Source organism: Amblyomma mixtum, chromosome 1, assembly GCF_055824585.1.
Source record: "Amblyomma mixtum isolate Tamu chromosome 1, ASM5582458v1, whole genome shotgun sequence".
Taxonomy (NCBI): Eukaryota; Metazoa; Arthropoda; class Arachnida; order Ixodida; family Ixodidae; genus Amblyomma; species Amblyomma mixtum.
Genome location: NC_143012.1, coordinates 7,109,413 through 7,121,858, shown reverse-complemented (window position 1 = coordinate 7,121,858; position 12,446 = coordinate 7,109,413).

Genomic DNA, 12,446 nt, shown 5'->3' with positions numbered 1-12,446 from the left:
GGCGCCAAAAAAACTTGCCTTGTTGTGCAAGATTGGGAAAAGCAACAGCAACAGAACACGTGGATGCACGACTCGTCATCAGAAGCCGTACGTGTCATGCATTGAAGGTGTCGTGTATAAAATACCGTTATCATGCGGGGGCCATTACATCGGCCAGACGGGGAGATTCCTAAATCAGCGATTGATGGATGTGAGGACTCTGTGAGATATGATTGCAGGTCTTATTTTCAACAAACACCAAAGTACAAACAATAAACGAGGCGGCTTTTAACGGAAAGGAAACCAATTACAATATGAGCGAGAAGAAAGGAAAGGAACAAGAGAACAACGCAACAATACACGGGAAAAACACATGGGGGAACAGAACAAAGTGCTTATGATAAATGCAGGAAAAAGAGTCAAAGAGGAAAGTTCACACTACTTGTCTTATTCGAGCAACGAGCGGCGAGGACTGGCTGCGTGTCGGGTGGTCAAGGAGTCTCTTGGCGTTCCAAACGCCGATGCAAGGCTACCGCAGCGTCAGCGTTCGTGGGCTCCCGGCACGGTTCCCAGGTCTGGTATCCCGGAAAAAGGTCACGTAGGCACCAGAGGCGGCCTGTGTGGAGCAGCTGACGGATGGACGGAGAAGAGTGGCGCCTGGGCCTGGTGGTTGAGGCTCTCGACGATGGATGTCCAGGTCTGGTGGCCCGGACGTCTGCGGCTAAGGCCCAAGCCCGGAACTCGGGGAGCCAGCAGAACTCGTCCACGTCCGTCGCCCACCGCGCTCTTCTCTTCTCTGCCACGTAATCCTCTTCGACCTTCCCCGCGTTCCCCTCCGCACGCGCTCCTCGTGCTTTGTCTTCTTCTCCTCACGAACGCCGCTGGGTGGCGCTATCTCCTTACAGAAGGCCCCCTCTTCGGAAGTTTTTTCCAAGGGAAAGAACTCAACTTCAGGAGAGCGACACCAGACGCGTTCGACGATCGCAACACAGAACACCGCACCACAGCGCGCACACTACACACCACACACAATACGACGGTCGTCAATGTTCGAAGCGTTCACAGACCTTCGCACACACAGCACAGAGAGCACATGGAAAGTCAACGTAAAGCGTCCATAGAGGGCGAAGAAACACGGAAAACATAAAAAGTAGATAGCCGACACTCAAAAACAAACATGAACAAAAAAAAACAATTCCAACAATAGGTGTGGGCTACATTCTTCCGTATTCCATTGTTCACATCAAATCACATCACCGTTGCGAGAACTTTTTCGGCTAGTACTTCCGTTTTCCTTTGTGAAACCGTTTTCTCCAAACCGACCTCGGTTTCCACCATGATTTTACATGTTCCCGTCCTACGATGTTATTCACTCTGTTCTCCCTTGCCTTCGACACAGTCTGCTGACACATATCACACGATCTGACATAACTCTTAATGTCAGCCTGTACACCGGGCCAGTAAAACTCAGTGAGCACCCTAGCTATTGTTTGCCGTATTCCATGATGGCCGGATAATGCACTCTTATGTGCCAACTTAAGAACTTGCGTGCGTAAGCCCTTCGGTACCACCGCTTGCTCAACGACCTGGCCGGGACACACTTGGTATGTCCGGAAGAGAACACCGTCATCAGTATCAAAGGAGTGGGCGGTCTGTCCCTTACCACGAAATATTTGCCCCAACTTCCTGCGACACACCTCTAAGGTCGGGTCTTCTTCCTGTTTGAGGCGAAACTCCGGCCGTGACAAGTGGAGTGTGTTCAGAGTGGGGCTTTTACTACTCTCTGAAACCTTTGCTGTCACCGTAAGGGAAGGAACATCGACCGCACCCGTCATGGCAAGGGAAACTGCCTGATCAGTGAGAACTGGCGGGTCAACCGGGAATGGAGGTTTAGCGCCAGGGACATTGCCTATTATGATGTCGTACAGGGGTGTAGATAAACACCGCGCGATGGCCTTACCCGAAAAGTATGGTGAGGAAATCACCACCTCCGCTTCCGGAACTTCTACACGGGTCCCATTGGCCAAGAATAATGTAGCCTGTTTCCCTGTAAGCGCCGCTGCCGGTACAATGGACTCACGCACAACAATGCCGGTGCTGCCCGTATCCCGTAATACCGAACCATGCTGGCCGAACACCTCACCGTGCGCCACGGGCATAGCAGTTTCCACCGGGTTGGAAGGACAGACCATCTCCCCCAACTGGCCCTCTACGCGCGTTACCACTGCAGTGCTATCGGGATGTGAATATCGAGGTGTCATGCAACAGGCGGACTCCTCACGGTCTCCTGGCCTCTTAGCTTTGCATGACTGGGCATCATGTCCTACCTCGCGGCACCAGGTGCAATACAATTGCTTCGGCTTTGTCCGACAATCCGACGCCTTGTGCCCAGTCTTCTCGCAAAGAAAACATCGAAGGCGGGATTGTGAACGTGAAACCTCGTCCTTGGCTTTAACTATCGTGTGCTCACCCTCCTCTTTAAAGAACAACAAGTTATTTTGCCGCTGTGCCTCGAGAAAATGATCGGCAGCCTCCGCCAGCTTAGAAACTGTCTTGCCCTCCCGCTCACGTAAGAAAAGGGCTAAACGAGAATGACAGTTGTTCAGAAATTGTTCGCTCACGACCATCTCGCGAACCACCTCAAAAGTGCGGCCTGCTCCCCGCATCTCGACCCAACGGTCAAAGAAGCTAAACAACCTGGCAGCATATTGCGAGGCCGTTTCTCCATCCTGGGGCTTGCTCTGGCGAAACTTCTCTCGGTACCCTTCCGCGGTGAACCTAAACCTCTGAAGCAAGGCAAGCTTCGCTTTATCATAATCCACGGAATCCTCAGGCGAGAGCCGACCGAAGACCCTAAGTGCTTCGCCGCCAAGGCACAAGCTCAACGCCGTTGCCCACTTTTCTTTTGGCCAACCCTGCCCCGTGGCCACATGCTCAAATCTCTTTAAGTAGGCATCGAGGTCATCCCGCGCTTCATTGAACTGTGGTATGAGGCTGTGCGGGTTAATGGAGCTGGTCGATGAGACGCTACGCTCTCCACGGTCACTCGGAGGATTTGCGCCACCCTCCATGAGCCTTATTTGTAGCTGCAAGTTCCGCGCCTCTAACTCCAAGCGTTCCTTCGCAGCCTCTCGCTCCGTCTCTAAATTCCGTGCCTCTAAATCCAATTTCTGCTTCGCAGCTTCACGCTCAGCCTCTAAATTCCGTGCCTCTAATTCCAATTTCTGCTTCGCAGCTTCACGCTCAGCCTCTAAATTCCGTGCCTCTAATTCCAATTTCTGCTTCGCAGCTTCACGCTCCGCGGCTCTCTCTTCCCGTGCCTTACGAAGCTCGTCCTCCACCCACGCTCGTAACTCCGCGCCGCACAAGCCCATGCGCTCGCCTAAAGTAACCAAATCTGACGCGCTCATACTGTGCCTAAATTAACACAACAGGCAAAGAAATAATAACCGACCTCGTCCTGTCGTAGTGGACGCCAAATTTGTGAGGATCTGCGTGATATGATTGCAGGTCTTATTTTCAACAAACACCAAAGTACAAACAATAAACGAGGCGGCTTTTAACGGAAAGGAAACCAATTACAATATGAGCGAGAAGAAAGGAAAGGAACAAGAGAACAACGCAACAATACACGGGAAAAACACATGGGGGAACAGAACAAAGTGCTTATGATAAATGCAGGAAAAAGAGTCAAAGAGGAAAGTTCACACTACTTGTCTTATTCGAGCAACGAGCGGCGAGGACTGGCTGCGTGTCGGGTGGTCAAGGAGTCTCTTGGCGTTCCAAACGCCGATGCAAGGCTACCGCAGCGTCAGCGTTCGTGGGCTCCCGGCACGGTTCCCAGGTCTGGTATCCCGGAAAAAGGTCACGTAGGCACCAGAGGCGGCCTGTGTGGAGCAGCTGACGGATGGACGGAGAAGAGTGGCGCCTGGGCCTGGTGGTTGAGGCTCTCGACGATGGATGTCCAGGTCTGGTGGCCCGGACGTCTGCGGCTAAGGCCCAAGCCCGGAACTCGGGGAGCCAGCAGAACTCGTCCACGTCCGTCGCCCACCGCGCTCTTCTCTTCTCTGCCACGTAATCCTCTTCGACCTTCCCCGCGTTCCCCTCCGCACGCGCTCCTCGTGCTTTGTCTTCTTCTCCTCACGAACGCCGCTGGGTGGCGCTATCTCCTTACAATGGAACACGCACGCGACGTCAAGAACGGGAAAGAGAAATCACTTGTTGATCACATTCATTTATGCGAATCTAAAACATGCAAACCATTTTTTGAGAAAACTGCTGTCCTTGCAAAAAGTAGGGACATGACCACGCGGTTAATAATTGAAGCAGAGAGGATAAATTCTTCGAGAGAGACATGTGTAAGCACTCCTTCTATCTTTTTATAGGATAAAGAGCTGTCATTTCTCAGACAACGTTACTGATAGCACAGGTGATGACGTGGTTTTGATGTTAAATATGTTGCATGTGTGAAATAATAATTTTGTTGGAAGTTAGCGCCCGTGTTGTTCGTGTCTTCTTCGTGTGTCCTGTCCTACTCTGCGCTATTATATCGCTATGATCATGCACCAACAAGCCCAAAAAGCTACGCTTTTGAACTGTTATGATTAATGTAAATTTTGTTTTTTCGTAGTGAAGAGAAACTTATTAGATTGAATAATAATTTTTTGGAAGGAATATGTACGAATGAACTATTTTTGCCGTTTTCTGAGTTGGAAGAGTAAAAAATTGGCCAGGTAATTTCTTTTTTGGTTGCTAAATTTGTATACAACATTAACCTCCGGCATCAAAGCTTATATAAAATATTTAATTTCTGTTCTGGAGAAATAAAATAGGTCGTTCTTCATCCTTCGTAAATTATATGCTGCAGACCACAGCAACCTTTTCTGATGTATGTTTTCTTCAAACAAGAAATCATAGTTGTAAGTTTAAAGACGAGTAAAAATGCATTTCGGCAGTTAAGACAGGCAGTTGTTATTTCTATTCACAGAGAATTTTGAGCTAGAGCCCTGAGAAGATTTCTGTTCTTTTTTTATTGCGAAAGGCTGCTACCAGTCATCTTTCGACAGCACGTGTAGGTAAGTTTAAACGTTCTGGCCGGCGGCAAAGAAAATACACTTCATAGCGCAACTTGGCGATCGATGCGCAACACCGACGCCAAACTCGGCCCGCTTGAAGAAAGGCGGAACCTGGATCGTCCTCAACAGCTCATCATGCTTCGAGCAACTATAGCGAACAACTATACGATCTGATTTTGGAGTCTTAGGTTGTTCAGCGCAACCTGATAAGGTGGCACAATTATTGCTGAGTCTGTTCTTGTCATTTCTCACAATTTACGCGAATGCGAGAGTAATACCCTAGTAATTTGTGTACTAGGGTAATGTGCATTTAGAAAGCGTGCCACTCTGTCTGGAAAACCTGAAACCATTTTACCGCTCAGTACGCATTCCTACCAGTAAACGCGCGCAAAACCTTATACAAACTCACCCAGTTCCGAGTTCGAGAGTCGGAAGAAAATTACTGCATTGTACCTAAATGTCTCAGTATATAACACATGTCGGGAACTTTCAGTGTTGTGAAATTAAAGCCTCTAGGCCGCATTTGAATATTCGGTGTTTGCATCGGCTCAATAAAATAAGTTGCCGGACGCTAATTTACGTTAGGGGAACATTCAAGGTTTATGTATAGGAGTAGGACATACATTCAAGGCTCATACACATGAGTAGGACATATATTCAAGGTTCATGTAGTAGGACGTACACTCAAGGTTCATACACATGAGTAGGACATACATTCAAGGTTCATACACATGAGTAGGACATACATTCAAGGTTCATGTACGTGAGTAGGACATACACTCAAGGTTCATACACATGAGTAGGACATACATTCAAGGTTCATGTACATGAGTAGGACATACACTCAAGGTTCATACACATGAGTAGGACATACATTAAAGGTTCATGTACATGAGTAGGACATGTCGTCCGGGTAGTTAGTGTAATTCTTCAGGCATGGTAAAATTGCGCTAAACACACATACAACACAGGATACAGGCCCAGCGCATGTAAAGGTGCGGGAAGAAGTAAACGGAGCATGGAATTCCGTTATAATCAGAAGCGCGCCTTCCCTGTCGGACATGAAAAAAAAAACATCGTACGTTTATGAAGAAGAGCGCTAGCGCCCACTACGAGCCTGCGCATACTACGCCTCTCAGTTTTAATTAGGGAACGCGAAAGTGCGTTTGTAAGGGCCTCAAGCAAGAACACACTAGTTAAAAAGGCGACAACAAAGTTTTTTTAGTGTAGAACTAACCGGTCACGCATGTAGTCTGAAAAGAAAATACACGCATGGTAGTGCCATTTTCTACCGAAAACAAAAGAAGATATTTTTGTTGATATAATAACACATGAACAAATCTTTGTGTCTTATATTAGCCTGTCGATGTCATTGGTCTAGAAACATCCAGAAACATTTTTGCCTACGGTGAGCCAGCGTTTGCAGTTCAGCGTTGTCGTCATGCCGCTTTTTTCAGGCGTCTACTGAGTTCAACGTGGGCCACCAGTGTCACTCATTTTCGTATTTAGTTTTATCGGTCGTGGTAAAGTTCGTAGTGACAACGAGACAAATACTGTGAGTGCACGCTGAGAGTTGTAATTCATGCTGCGTGCTTGCCTTATCGGACGCTCTCCGTCAGCGCTTGACCCCCCCCCCCCCCCCCCCCTCGGAGACATGGCGGCAAGTGGCTGCCTGTTCTGTGGATGGGCACGTGTCCGATCGGTGTCTCGCGGCTTCGATTTTGCATTTAATCCTGAAGCCTTGCTCTCGGAGTAACATTTCATCTTGAAGCACACCGCCTAACCTCAGAAGATAAAGCGCTTTCCTTATAAAAATGTTCTGTAGACAGTCTATATACTTCCTGTAGACTCTATTGCATTCCTACAGATATTTTTTGTCAATTTATAGTCTATAGATTGTCTTTAGAGAAAAGTCTGCTAAAACTGTATTGCGATAAACCTATAGATTGTCTATACACTATCTATAGCATTTGTATTGCCTATAGACCGCTCTCTAGTATTCGACTATAAAGAGACAAAGGTCTATGGGCAGTCTGTAGACTGTAAAATATTTTTGTAAGGGTTGATTTGTTAAAGATTACCTTTTTAATATTTAGCCATTCCTTTCTGTTTTCAATTCCTATTTTAATTCTTATTTGGCTACCTAGAGAGTACTAGCATATCTGTCCAACATTCAACTATAGCGCCACCTGAGTGCAGTCTGGCGAAATTCTTAGAGAGCTATACCCACGTGTAGGGTAACATACTGGGCATCGCGTAGTTAACCTGCTTGCCTCTCCGTTCTTCTTTCTCTTGCTAGTTAGTAGAACAAGTGTTTCCACCGTATAGAAAGAAGTCACTGGCCGCACGTTGATTCTGGCACTGTTCAGCAGGAATGATTTATTTGTCCTCTATTCTACGTTTATTTATTGCTTTCGAAGTTTTTCAGACCCTGTCTGTATAGACTGTGCTGCAGTGGTAGTTACGAACCGCTTTCAAAACATCCCTAATTGCACGCTTCCTGCGAGGCTTGGCTCAACCGCTCCGATGTGATTCATCCAGAATTCAGGGCTGCTCTGATCCTGCAAGTAATTACCGCATAGAAATCAGAGCGAAGCGCTTAGAAAACATTGCTAATTGCACGTTTCCTTCGAGGCTTAGTTTAACCGCCCGGATGTGGCCCAACCAAAGTTGACGCCTGCCCTGGCACTGCAAGTAACTACCGCGCAGAAAACATGGCGATGCATTTTTCAGCTTAGCTGCAACATGCTTCTAATTTTAATGCAGAGTGCAATGGACGGGCACATTTCCGGCGCTCTTTGTACGCAAATTTTGTCTGTCCGCCTTCCGTCCGTCTAAAGCTCCACTTCTAGAATCTGCACAAGCGCAAAAGGTACTGCTCAAACCAGGTTCAAAATTGTCGTTTTCGGTTAGTTGTAATGCTCTCGAAGGAAATTGTAACACCAGGCAGCGGCAGTCAGAAGGGGATTCCAGAGCGAGCGCGCAGGTGGCGCGCGGATCACTATGAAGGCGCCAGGTGGCGCCAAGTGCAGGCGAGGTGGGCGCATGCGTGCTGCGTAGGGACCAATCAAAGCGTGCGCACTGGCGGCGCGAATGCCTCTATACCACCTGGCGCTTGAAATAGTACGTCTGAAAATTGCCCACGCTAACTGCGATCCTATGACCTAACGCAATGGCGTCGACATCGACGGAACCTTCCGCAAGTACTGCTGCCAACCACAAAAACGCGATGCCTTCTGAAGCGACAGGTGATACCTTTACCATGAAAGAGGAACGACAGCACGATCGCTTAGATGTCATGCGAGATCTTTGACCGCCTTCGGAAAGAGGAAACAGGGGTCAGCACGCATGCAATCCTGCAGTGGAGTAGTCTAGGCATAGCACAAATTGCACTGTTACTTTTATGTTGATATATAGCTTGAGCAAAGAGAAATCAGATGTTGCGGTCTAATTCATGCTGCCCCTCGAATAACCTACCGCAGGAATACAGCCGTGCTGTGTCGTGCTTCTTCAGGTCTACATACCGACTACGCAAACTTTTATACGCTCGTTTTGTGGCGTCAGTAGTCAGCACTTATGAGGCAACAACGGCGACAGAGGGATTAGGTCATGTCTGCTTACGATCATTTCCTGTTCCCAGCGTCTCGGTGGAGAAATTTTTTTGAGGTTAAACGTTTTTGCAGTGGTTCCATGAGCTCCAGGAGAGGCAGGTCAAGGGGAATAAAGGCACGAGGACGCCAGCGTTGGCACAAGCACACGCATTGAATGCACACAACGAGACCACCCAGCTGTCACACACGAAGAGAACAAACTCGCACACTGCAAGCACGTGCGAGCCTTTTACAAGGACACAAACGCGTGATCCAACGCTAAAGAGAAGACATAACAAAGAAAGACTCTGTGCATTCGAAAAAAAAAACAGCCGTGTTTCATTAAAGTGAAGCACACAATGTTAAACTCCTTGTATCTCCGTTCCGAAAGAGTGGAAACAAAATGAGTTCGAATGCCACTTTGCTGACGGCGCGGTTGACCTGCAGTGAGAGCGTTGGTGCGAGCCATACGAACAGAAGTCGCTGGCGTAAACGCTGCTGGCGAAAGATCTGCTCGGGTAAAGGCAGCTGTCACAGCTGCGATTGCGGTCTGTTGCTGCAGCTGCGGCAGAAAGCGACGAGACAGGTTCCAAATCCGGCTGAGCCTTTTCCAAGCCGTGTTGTCCAAGTCCCGGACGAGAGCGCTGTGAAGAGCACGGGCACAAGCGTCTCCTTTCTCGTGGCGGAAAGCTGATGAATAAAGTTTTCCATTCCATATACCGTTGCTTCGACTTGTAGACTGCAAACGCACGCAGAAGCGAATGGCATTATGTCTTCAGTTTGAGACCATTTGGAATAAGCTGAACCGCAGAAAATTTACAGTTGAGCCATGTGATCTGAACCACGGAATCTTGACATTTGAGTCATTGACAATAATCAATTTAATTGTTCTCAGTAACGGAAACTAAATATGTCTAGCGCTAATTTTTGCGGACGAAAACAATCAGGCGTGAAAAATGTCTAGACTCACATTAATCTGTGGAACCTTGATGTATTTGTCATAAAATTGTACTGCAGGGCCACAGAAACAAGGTTGCACGCAGTGCGAGCTCATTCATGTCACGGCCGCATCCCACGACGCTAACACAACGGCTGTTTGTGGCAGAGAACGATGGCAGTTACTGGCCACGTGCTGACTAAGCGTAGCACACCTTTTACGGGAAATGAACGTGGGCATGATTGCTCTGTCACGTGGGGAGATGTTAATTGAAAACAGGGCAGGCTTCCCCATTAGAAGACTATAGTTTTTCAATTGTACCTGCCAAAAGACCGCCATTAAATGCATAGAGCACGACTTGTTTTGCAGGCGTGTCGGGGCCTAACGGGCTTAAAGGGTGAGCGAAATATGGGGGTGCATCTTGGAGCCATAGCTTGCAGTGACACTTATAGTGCCGCTACGAAATTCTTGTTCTATTTTCAGCCATTAGTTGCCGCCAGCTTTTGTGATAGGTAGGCAGCTAGATAGGAGAATACATAGCTGGATGGATAGATGCATACAAGCGACTTTTACGACATTGACGCCACGCTGCGGTGGGGCCCAGAACTACTCTAAGAAGGATCGGCGTGCATCGAGCCAGGTCGTTTACTCGTTTGTGCGAGTGGTTCACTGAAATATTGCGACATTATTGTCAAAATTGCGTTCTAAAAATATATTTTAGTAGCACTGTTGGATGAATGTTTGCATGCCGACGAGAGATTACGGGCGGCTAAGCGCATTTTAGTCACCTCTCTGGTGGAAGCAATGCATAAAGTGCTTGGAAACAAAGCTTCGGTGCTGCAATTAAATGCTCGCACAACCATGACAGCACTATCTGCAGGTATCGAACGGCCTATGTAAATACGAAACACTGTTTGTTAGCAAACATCGCTAAGCAGACTTGCTATAGGCACATTTCAAGAGCGAACATTTTTGTACATGACTGCCTCGGTAATGGCCGGCCTAATTTCAGCACTCGTGTATGGGGATACGGCGCTTTGTTATTCTCAGAAAAGGAGAAAATGGAGTTTAATATAACGATTTCTTTAAACTTCTCTTTCATTTCATTCCTTTAGCTCTTTGCTACTTACCCATGTCCACGCTGTTATTGGAATCGATCAGTGAGAGGGGCGGATGGTATGAATCGACAAGAACTGACAAAAAAGAAAGTGTCTAACGCGCCCTTGCATTTATTATATGCCTTCTTGTCATTGCTAATAAAGAGGCAAGCGCAGCAGGCGCCATTAACTGCTCCGAGAAGACAGTGTCAGGAAAACGGTGATCTTATTGTTGTCACGCGCCTTTCACCTGTACAAAAAATATTTTCATATTTAAAAGAGAATGTACGTAATGAAATTTATGAGCACAAATAAAAGGATAAGAGTTTCGCTTATTGCGTTAACCTGATCTAATCTCAAATAGCAGGACACTGCCTCCTGTATCGACCTCCGCTGTGCCGTACGCGGCTTCGGGCGAGGGAAAGCCGTCTACCTTTTGTCGCCTTCGCACCGACTGTGCACACACACCAGGATGGCGGCACAACATGTACCATTGCTGTCACCTTTGTGCATGAATTGTGGGATTCTGGCGGGCGTGTAGGGCTGCGTCGACTTTTTTTTTGTCTATACGAGAAGTCGCCAATTATAAAACACCCAAATCACCGGTTAGTTATTAGGTATACAGGAACAGGACATACAACATCAACCGCAAACTTGCCTCTATGGTCTAGTTGTTAGGGCCCAAGAGGCGTTGGTTGGAATTCTACTAAAATATAATTTCCTTCTGCAATGTAATTTTCTTCTGTGTAGGCCACCGCGGTGGCTCAGTGGTATAGTGCTCGGCTGCTCACCCGAAAGTCACGGGTTCGATCCCGGCCGCGGCGGTCGAATTTCGATGAAGGCGAAATTCTAGAGGCCCATGTACTGTGCGATGTTAGTGCACGTTAAAGAACCCCAAGTGGTCGAAATTTCCTGATCTACAGAGTCCCTCGTAGCCTGAGTCGCTTTGGGACGTGAAACCCACGCAAAACATAAACCATCTTCGCTATGAGGCACACCGAAGCCGGCTTTATCAGTCCGACTGTGGCGATCAGAACCTGGAGCCCCAACTGTGAGGCTCTGTTCTGCGTCCGCTATCAGTGGGTGACGGTTGATGTTGGGTAACGCGAGCCGCACTTATTTTTCTTGTGCCTCTTTGTGTCACGCTGTTTTTGTAGTGACAAAATCAGATACGTGAGGTCGCTGTGCCGGTGTAGTTTTGCTGTTTGCCCTTCTCCGGTAACCAGAACGCTCACGGACGTCTTTCATGGACACTTTGTTTAGCTTTAAACACCACATTGGAAATGGGCTCGTTGGAAATATTATTTCTTCCGAAAACAGACTGTCACTGCGCAAATATACTCTGCTTCTATAAAAACATGTGAGGCTTTGTAAAAATGGCCGATCATTATTTTTATTGCATTCAATCCTTATCTCCCAGCGCGCCGACTGACTGAACCCTACTGTAGCAACGGCACTGCATTGCTTGCTGGCGGAAATGAAAAAAAAAAATACTAAAGTGGGATACGACCTCCGTAAGAATCTGCCCTTGGGGCACACTAAACAGGGGGGGAAGGGGGGATTAGATGGCTGTTCGCAAGGAGAGAACACATAGTCGCTGGCAGGCGCTAGTGAAGTAACGATAACACTATGCTGCCATTTTTTTTTGTCTTTAAAGTATCCGAAGCGGCAAAACCCCAGTGTGAAACAGACTACGCGGATAGCCACCTGTACCGCATAAACGCTTAGTGTAAGCCTAGAAATGGGTTAAAAGCACTGGACGATGCCA